Source organism: Muscardinus avellanarius (assembly GCF_963383645.1).
Source record: "Muscardinus avellanarius genome assembly, chromosome: 5".
Classification (NCBI taxonomy): domain Eukaryota; kingdom Metazoa; phylum Chordata; class Mammalia; order Rodentia; family Gliridae; genus Muscardinus; species Muscardinus avellanarius.
Window position 1 is genome coordinate 86,170,580 of NC_137790.1, and position 11,250 is coordinate 86,181,829.

General features: G+C 40.8%; 1 pseudogene across 1 annotated transcript; it reads left to right on the top strand.

Moving 5' to 3' along the window:
• Positions 1–3,109: 3,109 nt before the first annotated feature.
• LOC308263548 (Krueppel-like factor 11) lies at positions 3,110–8,614 on the top strand (annotated as a pseudogene). The gene is made up of 2 exons: positions 3,110–4,338; positions 8,487–8,614. The product of its transcript is annotated as a Krueppel-like factor 11 (transcript).
• Positions 8,615–11,250: the final 2,636 nt, after the last annotated feature.

Genomic DNA, 11,250 nt, shown 5'->3' on the forward strand with positions numbered 1-11,250 from the left:
GGAAGGAGATGGCTCAATGTCAGTACGGGCTTTATTGAGATAAAATCTGTGGAGGGATTCCGCAGGAAAGGTGGAAGCTCATGTTTGCTTACAGACTAGAACTTTATATAGGTTGTTTAAGGAGAAAATTTACAGGGAGGAAAGTGTTAGTTAGCTATTGCCAAGGGGATTTGTTAGGGGATATTAACCAATTTGAGGGGAGCATTGGTTACATCAGTGTTAAGCAGTATAATAGGGCTTTCCTGTAACCGCAGGGGTGTGATAAGCAAGGGGCTTAGGAGCAAGTCTTAGGCAAGACAGTGGAGACATTTCGGGAACCAGGGGGAAGGGTGTACTGAACAAGACTTGGGAATTTCTAGTCAAGGTAGAGTCATTTCTGTTTGAGGCTCTAAGGATCAGAGGTGCCCTTAGATGGTATATAGGGTATTGCCGCTGCCACACACCTGGTGCATCTTGCTTTCTTTAACAAGCTCCAACAAGTGAACACAGGGCCAAGGGGATGCTGATGTAAGACATGAACTCAAATGCTGCAAGGGAGGGCACCATGGGGAGAGATTCTCCAGGGAGGCTCAGGGACTGAGAGAACCCATCACTTCACACCCTGTCTCTTTCTCTGGGTCAGGATGGAAGACAGGGGAAGACTTAATGGCATGTCCACCCGTGTCATCCTTAGCAGGCACTGAAAGGGATAAAAGGGGAAATAAAACACACGCCTGAGGGAGAAAAAGAGAGGGGAAGTGGAGCTGAAGAAAAAGGAGAAAGAAAGAAGAAAGGAAAGCTAAAGAGAAGAGATACGGGAGAGAAAAAGAGAAAAAGAAAGAAGAGAGAAGGAAAGAAAGAAAGAAAGAAAGAAAGAAAGAAAGAAAGAAAGAAAGAAAGAAAGAAAGAAAAGAAAGAGAGAAAGAAAGAAAGAAGGGAGGGAGGGAAGGGAGGGAAAGAGGGAGGAAGGGAGGGAAGGAGGGAGGAAAGAGCTGATCAAGAAGATAGATTCTTTATAAGCTTATTTTTAAAACCTATAGTAGCTTATTTTAAATCTGTACTACTTTTGTATCTTTAAAATGTTATCATGCTTTTTGTGGCTAATTGCCTTCACAGATTCCATGGGTTGTTTTTGGATTGCTTTTGTTTAGCTGGCTTTGGTTTGTTTAGGTTCTCCTCCTTGCTTGAATTTGAAAGCACTGAGGCTCAATGCTTGCCATCAGACAGGGGTTAAGATCACCTGCATTACTGCCTGTTTGCCTTGGGTTCCTCTCATTCGTATCACATCCCACAGGGACTAATTGTCCTTTAGACAAGTACCAAGAGTAGCTGGCCTGCCCAGAGTGGTGCCGCGTGCTTGTAATCTCAGCATTTGGGAGTCTGAGACAGAAGGATCATGGTTGGAGCACAGCCTCAGCTACTTAGTGGGGCCCTTTGCAACTTAGTGAAACCCTATTTCAAAATAAAGAAGAAAAAAATAGGGCTGGGGGGTGTAGCTCAGAGATAGAATGCCTTTGGGTTCCATATCTGGTACAGAAAAAAAAAAAAAAAAAGTAACTGGCCAGACCAAGAAGGGGTGAATTCTTTGCTTCTTCTACTTCCCATTTGGATGACTGAAGAGGAGGTAAGTTTGAACCACTTCATAGTTATTCATTCCACAGAGCCACATAGGAAAATGATTCACTTCATTATTGACTTTTACTTATCGGAGAGATGTCAGATGGAGAAACTTAAAACACAAAGCTAAGTAGCCTAAGTTTCCTTCCCACTCACCGATTTCACATTTACTATGGGTGCTCTCTTTGTAAAGTTTTGTCTTTGTCTTTTTTCAAACTCCACTTAGAAACCCATCCCTTGCTGGCTCTCCTGAGTACCTTCCTTCAACAAATCTTATGAACTCACCCTCCTCCTCCTGCCGAGTCTTTTGAGTTCCTTCCTGAGCAGTTCAATGGCCCATTTGCTGTCTCCCTGCCCCTGAGTTCTCCTCATCACACTTACTTATGTTGGCACCAACCCCTGATCCTGGGCTCTAAATATCCACCTAGGCCATGTTTGTGTCTTGTGCCAGGTAAAACCTAAGATAGACTCTACTCGATTGTCTTTTTACCCAAGGAGCCTCGTGACCCACAGATGCAGTGAGTTTGAGATGGAGGGTTAGGCACGGCCTGGAGAGAAGAAGGGCATGTCAAGTCCACTGTCCAGCACCAGTATGGCTAGTCTTTCTGTCTCCCAGTTCAAAGGAAGTATTGGACACCAAACATTTGTCATTTTAAGTCCTTCCACATTTTACTTAGTGGGACAGTTCCAAGATGCTGGCAAATGGTCCATTGTCATCCTTAATTCCCAGAGCTGTGGCCACTGTATGCTTTGTGTATTTTTGCACATTTTGATAGGTAGAGGAAGTAAGGGGGTGGCATGTCAAAGATGGTTAGGCTGACACTGTCTTACACAACAATATTTTAATATGGAAAGTTGCTGGCAGCCTAGAGAAGGATTCAAATGAGGAAAAACAGCAGAATGACCATCTAAAGGTCACAATTACGGTCCACCCCAGAAAGAAATTGGCAGGAAATACAGTGATTAACAATATACACTTAGATACGGAAGACAAAGTTGACTCTGCCCCTTACTGGGCCTGCAACTCAAAAGAAGTTTGTGTCCTCTACTGCCACTGTGGCTCATAGTGGGGTGGGGAACCATCATTCTTACCTCACAGGTTCTTGTAAGGAAAAATCAGTATATGAGAATTTTACATTTAATCATGTGTAGGGGGCTACTGGGGGTTGAATACCTTTGAGCTATTTTATTTTTTGTTTTGAAACAAAATCTCTCTAGATTGCTGGGGAATCTTGTTATATTGCTTGAGGCTATCCTCAAACCTGCTATCCTCCGGTCTCAGCATCCCAAGTACTGGAATTATAGGCATGTGCCAACATGCCCTACTTACATTTAATTTTAAAACTTTGAGCTGGTCTGCCCCTCCTGGGCCCTAAGGGCCACACCAGGGCAAAGCCTGGAGGGCAGGTGGTCCGAGATACATGTGGGCCACAGGAGCTCTGGTCCCCACTGTCCTGTACCAAGCTCCTGCCCTTGGCCTTGGTCGCTTTGTTGCCTCTGGGTCCCTGGCATCATGCATACTCCAGGCTTTTCCTTACCTGGGCAGCACACACAGTTAACAAGATGGACAGACATGAGTCAATCCTGGAGCAGCAGCGGCAAGACAGTGAGAGTTCTGTGTGCAACATCTTGGAGCAGGCAGACATTAAAGCCGTTGAGGCTCTTGTTTACATGAGCTCCTGGATCATGAGATCCCAGAAAGGTGATCTATTGAATATAAGACCCGTCACTTCTGTCTCTGACTCTGGGGACGTCACCACCACTGGCCTGTGGACACAGCCACACCTGAGCTACCAAAGGACTTCTATACTTTATCAACTCTGTATAACTCTACCTTAGACATCCATCTTGTGGAGCAACCAACGGGGACACCTGCTCCTTCCCAAGTAACTGATTCCAAAGCTTATAGAGTCATAGCCCTCCCAACATCCCCGCTATGGCAGCCAGATCACAGAGCAGGAGGGCAGAGAGGGGCCTGCCAAGTTTGAAGCTGGAGCCAGGAGCCAGCTCCCCCACCCCCAGGCAGGGCCAAGGTGACTAATGTGATCCACCACACCCCACACCCGGGAGAATCCTGTTCCTGCCTGCTTTTTGCCTGCCCAGACTCAAGAATAATGGCTACCCAACAATTGAGAAGAAGAAGCATTGTTTCTGGGATGTTCTGAAGCTCTACAAGTCACATGCCTGGCAGAGGGTTGACTCATCAAGAACTTGGTTCCCTGTCAGCCTTGCTTGCACAAGTATGGTGGCCTGCTCCCCACTGACAAAGGCCAGCAGGCAGGGTGGCCTGTCGCAGTTCAAACCTGCTCAACAAAGTATTTTAAAAATGACTTGCTGAGGAAAACCACCCCTCTGATTTCTGTCCCTGTCTCTAGTCCCTGTGTGCTTTGCCAAATGATCTATGACTGGATAGAGAGGCATGTTACTGGTGTTGTCTCTGGGGACTATCAAACCCATCCTACCCCAGGCCGCGCCTGTGCCTCAGCCTGTGTTCATGAGCCTGCCATGCTGCAGAAAACTGGGGTGCTGCTTCTACCCGCCACAGGGTACTTTCCCTCAGCCCATCGCCTTTCAGCTGGTGTCGTGGCTGTTGGGAACACTGAGTTGTTGTGTCTTGTTCCTGCTCCAGTGTTCATTGCCTCCAGCCCAAACTGTGTCCCTCAGGTAGATTTCTCTCAAAGGAGAAACTACCTTTGCAACTTCCCAGGCTGCCAAAGACCTATTTCAAACGTTCTCATCAGGGTGTTGTGGCGCACGCTTGTAATCCCCTCACTTGGGAGGCCAAGACAGGAGGATAGCACAGGTTCGAAGCCAGCCTCAGTTACTTAGTGAGGCTCTCAGCAACTTAGTGAGACCATATTTCAAAATAAAATATAAAATAGCTAGGATTATAGCTAGGAGGTAGAAAGCCTCTGGGTTCTACCCCCAGTACCACCACAAAAAAAAAAAAAAAGTTCTCATCTCAAGGCTCATCTTTGCACTCCTACAGGAGAGAAGCCTTTCAACCCAACCATAGCTGGGATGGTTGTAATAAAAAGTTTGTGTGCAAACTGAGCGTAGTGGCACACACCTGTAATCCCCGTGCTTGGGAGGCTGAGACAGGAGGATCACATGGGTTCGAAGCCACCCTCAGCTACTTAGTGAGGCTCTGAGCAACTTAGTAAGACCCTGTTTCCAAATAAAATATAAAATAGGTCTGGGAGTATAGCCTGGAGTAGAAAGCCTCTGGGTTCCACCCCCAGTACCACCAAAAAAAAAAAAAAGTCTGTGTGCTCAGATGGACTGTTTCACCACCGCAGAACTCATGCAGGAAAGAAGTTTGCGTGCCTGGTGTGTGACCGTCATTTCAAGCCAGGGACCAGCTCACAAAACATGCCCAGCGCCAAATGACTATCAAGAAGATCCCAGATGTCTCTACCCACTGATTCCTGAAAAGCCTTCTTTGAGGAATGGAGCTGAGAGGTTCCTCTCCAGAAAATATGGCTCCAGAGGCTAGGTGAGGCAAGGGAACTGGTTCTGATGAAAGTTAAATTTTCTTTTCTGTTTGGTTCCTGTTCAGTGTTTTTTGTAGTTTTAGAACTTAGTTTTTGTTTTTGTTTTTTTAAAGGAAGTGAAAGAAAATTGGATAATGAAATCTCCAGCATTCAGACAGACATTTCGGCAATAGCGTTTACAAAATCTGGATTTTTAAAGTGACCTTCCTATTCGTGTTTTGAAGAAATGAGACAGGGTAGTAATTTTTATACTGTGTTTTTTATAAAACTATTTATACTTTTGGTGCTCAAATTGCCATTTTTAGATAGAAGATTTTACAATATTATTTTTAATGTTTAACAAAATTTTATAATGGCCCTGCTTTTAGTAAACTTGATACATTATTCAGAAAAAATCCCAAGTTTGTTATTAGGCCTTTTAAATCTAAGAATTTTTTTGAATCAGAACTGGCTAAATAAGGGCCTATTAAAAAGAAGAAGTCAGGTGTGGTGGTACATACTTATAATTCCAGCAGTTGGGAGGCTGAGACGGGAGGATAGCAATTTGCAGACAGCCTCAACGACTTAATGAGGCCCTTTGCAACTTAGTGAGACCCTGTTTCAAAATAAAGAATAAAAAAATGGGAATGGGGGTGCAGCTCAGAGGTAGAATCCCCCTGGGTTCCATTCCCAGTACTGCAAAAAAAGAAATAGGAGAAAATAAATTTTTCAGTCTGCCTCTTTATAAAATTTTCAAGAGAATTTCCATGTAATCAATTCTATTGCCCAAGTAAATAAATTTTGCTTGAGTAGAACTAGTCACCTGCATCCAATATGGTGTGAAAATGCACCCCAGTGGTACTTGGGCACTGGCCAGCTCCTGGGGTGCAGGGTTACTCCAGGGTCTGAGTATCTAGGGTGTCTGTGGAACACTGTCTGCTGGACCATTGCTCTCCTGAGAACATACCTTTCTACTTCCTGTTTACCTAAGGCACCAAAGATAATGCAAACACTCAAACCCAGCTGCTTTGTTGATTTTCAGTTGACCTCTTTTGATGTGCCTTATCCACACCATATTGTTAGTAGAATGGCTACTTTAGAGAAAAAGATTGAATGAACTTTCCACCAAAGTATAGCTCATCTGCAGTGAGATGCCTGTGCGCACAGTTGGCTTCAATGTTCATATTTCTTTATTAAGGATGAAAACGATAAGAAATATGTGTTATGTCTAAATGGCATTGTAATGCCACCTAACTGCCCTTTTATCTATTTTGTTTAAAGGAAATTGTTTTGACTAAACAAAATTAATTGGGATGGGGTCTACTTAGCAAATAGACCATGACCACACTTGTAAGCTTTGTGAGCACATGTCCTGAGTCCAGGCAGCCATGGAAACTAGTTTTGGTTAAATGCTGGAAGTTCAGGCAACAGAATAAATATAAGAATAGGAAATGTTGCACTATTATGATAGCCTGGGAATGTTTTGGTGCAATATATATTTAGATTTGTCTTTACCTTTAGTTATTGGCACTAGTTCTATTAAAATGATGGGTGAAATATTTAATTGTTAGGTTTTGTGTTCCGGTCTTTCGAGTCTGATTTGACCCTCACCTGATGTTACTTGATACCCATTAATTTGCCCTTTAGAACCAGCTTCTTTTGACATCATATATATGTATGTATTTTTAGGAAGTTTTCCCATTTTTGGACAGTTCCTATTGTCATAAGACATAATACAATTGCAGGAGAACTGTAATTGCACTTAGTTCATGTTTTCCTGCCACCCCCAGTCCTTCCTCCTACTCATCTTAAGTCATAATAGATCTTTTGAATATGTATATGTAGTAAATGGCATCAGTTTTGGATATTTTTCTTAATTATAGTGTACAAAGTGATGTTTGCCCTAGTAGTGTTCTGATGGGTAATGGAAAGTCTGAATATTTGGTTTCTTGTCACATAGAACTTCATTTTCTGAACAGTATTGTAGATGTGTCGAAATAGTTTTAATTTAATAACTTAATTTTAATAGCTTAATTTAATAGTTTAATTTTAATAGCTTTCATTTTCTCATTAGATTTAGAAACACCTTCTAAATTTTACCTTCTGTACAAGACGGCCCCCATATGTCCAATGATCTATTGAAAGATCATCAGAAGTTGGAAAACAGTTTCTATCTGGAAACCACCCTCCTGAAGCCAGCACCCTTGTTGCCTGAGCTTGTTGTCTGAGTGTGGAGCCCCCTGCTGGTGGCTCTGGGTGTGGGAGGCAGAGCAGGGCCGAGCAGTTTTACCGGGCACTTATTGCCTGAGCAGTTTTGCTTGACCATGTTTGACTTTGAGCCTTTTGAGTAGTTTCAATAATAAAATTTGAAGTGTTTCATAATTTATTTTGTGGAACTGGGGGTTGAACTCAGGGACATTATACCTCTGAGCTACACCCCCACCCCTATTTTTTAATTCTTTATTTTGAAACAGGATTTCACTAAATTGGAGAGGGTCTCACTAAGTATCCAAGGGTGGCCAGAACCTGCAATCCTCCTATCTCAGCCTCCCAGGTATTGGGATTGCAAGTCTGCCTAGCTCTAAAGTGTCTTATACTTAAAAAATAAAATAATAATAAGAAAAATCTTGAGCTGAAACCAGAACGGTGAGCAGAAAAAAAAGGGGAAGTTGCCTTCAGGGCAAAGGCCAATTAACACAATAATCTAGAACTAAATTCTGAGCAGGGGCAAACAGAGCCAACCCTGGTTCCCAGTTAGCCAGACAAAAAGAAAGGAGCTGCATCGCAGGCATGCAGCATCCCTAAGCTGTTGCAAACACAAGGTCAAATCTTTACTGGAGGAAAGAGCCATGTTTAGCCCTCAGGCTTCCACGCTGAGATGAACTGAAGGAAGAACTAAAAACACTTTCCTTTAGGGAACAGGTTTGCCTGCATTCTCAAGGCCATCAGGGAGTGTGGAGATTCTTCTCCGGGACTTGGGAGGGAGAGACCTGAAAAGGGAATCATGAACAGCTGCCTGATGAGCAGCTGCCCTGAAATGAAAGAACAGACAATTGCCTGATGAGCAACTGACAAGTTTATTCTCTAAAACTAAGATTCTTATACCCTTTTTCTAACTAAGTTAAGTATAACATTTTCATGGGAAAAAAACAAACATCACAATGCCAATGGGAATGCTAGAAATTAGGGAGGATGTCATAAGTCACTAAGATACAATCATCAAAGGAAACTCACAAATCAACAAACGCAGGGCAGGAGAGGCCAGAGCAGCTCAGTAAAGGTTTAGGATAAGCTCCCTCTATCACTGGGGGGCCTTGAGATGAATTCCAGAGGGACTGGAGTTCTGCCTGGAGTCTTGGGGGAGTCTGACCTTTCGCCAGCCCCCTTTTAACTCCTTCGGAATCTTTCATTCCTCAGGCTTCGTCCATGTCCTCCATCAAGGGAGCAAGCCTTATCCTCTGTACGCAGGATATGGCTGCTCCTCGGACTATGATCATGGGCAGTCCTACCTCAGTTTCTTCCTACATCGAAGCCTCACTTGCTAACACTTTGATCCCTGCACTATTATCTTTGGATAATACCTTGGCTTTGCTTAGATTCAGATTTTTATTTTCTGTTGCTGCATTTCCTCTTTTTCAGAAATGTTGTCAGTGATTCATATAATTCCATTCCAGAAGGCCTTGAATTAGGATGTAAGTAGACATACAGTATGATCCAGGCTTGCCTTAGAGGTCTGTTTTTTATTAGGAAGAAGCATGCCTACCTTGTAGGGATGGAATGGGCTTCAGTTAGTATATAAGCTAGAACCCATTCATTCAGACATAAGCTACCTAACACTGATAGTCAACTTACATCTCGATATGGTCTTCCAGGTAAACTCTCGGGTGTTTTCTTTAGGAATTTTGATGCTCTGTTGAAGGTACAGTTTGTATAGGCTAATCTTTATATGACATCATATTCAGGACACCTAGTAGAAGAGTCAAAAAATATAGAAAGAAGAATCTTATTCTTTTGCCTTTTCAAAGGAAATAAAAGTTGTTCAAATTCATAAACTCTAGCAATATTTCTTATATTGCTATTTTTCTTCTCTTCTACTTCTTACCTTCTGTGTCCACTAGGAACGCTCACTTGCTACCTCCGCCTCTGCACCACAGGTTCCACTGCAACACCCATGGCCTCCACCTTTCTCCCTCAGTCACTCTCTCATTCATAAAATCATTCTTAACCCATTTTTACAAATGTCTAGGGAGTGGCCAAGAAATGACAAAATTAGGGAGTGGGGGATGAGAAAAGTATGAGGACAAATAGAGAAACCCTGATCTGGCAATTGCATTCACTTTGGTGGGACAGGGGAAGAGGGAAATCTGTGGACAATCTCTAATGCTAATTTCCACAACAAAGTCTATGTCTATAAAAGACGGACCTACATACATGTAATTATACATTTATTTTACTTAGTACTTCATAAAGCATTATAATATCATAATAATAAAAATTAATTTATAGCCCAACTTTCTTTAAAAGGAGTTTAAAGTATCTTTCAAAGATACATCAAATATGACATGTTCTAGATTTTAAAACAGCAAAAACTATCAAAATAATATGTGCTTTCCCCTTTAATACAGTAATCTCATGTTTAGAAATTTATGAGTATGATACATTGGCAAAGATAGAAAATGTACACAAAATGTACACAAAATGGTAGTAAGTATAATGTTATTTGCAGTTATCAAGGATTGGAAACAACCTAAACGCTCATCAGTAGAGTACTAGATGAATAAAATATGAAACATTTCCAAGTGGAAAACTATGGAGCTCAACAAAAGAATAAAGATGATCTATAAAAGATATTATAGTGATATCCAGAATATATTCTTACCTAAGAAAACAGAGAGCACTAATGGGCAAAACCACAGGTAGAGACTGCTACCTTTTATCTAAGGATGGAAAATATATACTTGACTATATTAAAATAAATGAAAAATAAATTAAAAACTAAGACAAGTTATCACCCATCAGGGTTGAAATGAAGTTCAAATATTTCCAAACATGTTGTTTTATGTGTGTGTTTATTTTTGGTTTATGTCATGGTTTATGTATTTATATAACAAAATTGAGTTTTCATAAATTCTTAAAACTTGAAAAAATAAAAGCCAAGTGTGGTGGGCCATGCCTGTAATTGTAGTACTTGGAAGGCTGAGACAGGAGTATTATAGGTTCAAGGGCAGCCTCAGCAACTTAACAAGATCCTGTTTCAAAATAAGAAATAAGACTGAAAGTATAGCTCAGAAATAGAATATCCCTAGGTTCAATCTCCAGTAACACACATACACACATACACACACACACACACACACACACACACACACTTTAGAAAAATAAAAGAAATGAACCTAACACTGAAATTTGTGCCTTTATTACTTAGAGATGAATTATTCAAGTGACCTTAAAACATAATAATTTGACTGTGTTTTCATATCTCCTAAGAAGACTGGAGTGTGCAGATGGGGAGAGGACTGCCAAGAAATCTTAAACTATTTTCAGTAGTAGTATCAGTTACTATTTTTACTTTGAATAGAGCAAATAAGTTTTGCACTAGCCATTATATTAATGTCATTGTGAAGCAAGATTCTTTTAGTAATAAAAAAGGATTAGAAATATATAAAACCTAAGGAAGCAAATAAAAATGATCATTGAAATTTGAATTGGAAATATAAGTAATTTATCATTATTGTTACTAATAAAAGTTATGAACTTTCTAACAGTTTTCACTGAGCAAACCTAGAAAAAATAAATCCCTTAGTCTCAGTAGCAATAAGAACCCTTAACATCCATTCATATTGTGGGCTCTAAAATTCTATGATCATAATTCCCTGGAGAAACAAATTCTTCAATTTTAGGTAAATAAAGCATAAAGTAAGCCTGAAATATTTTGGCATTCAGATATCAAAGATTCTTGAGGTCATATCAAAAGAAAAAAAGACAATTTAAACTAAGTTGCAAGAGCTTTCACTGGCCAAAAGTGAAACAATTAGATCATCAAAGGAATAAAAACTTTTGAAATACATCAATCATATTAACAATCCATGAATTCACAATCATATTTTAAAATAAAAGAGCATCAACTAATTTTATGTCAAAAATAGATAAAAGAAAAATGTCTAGTATTTATCCTTGCTTT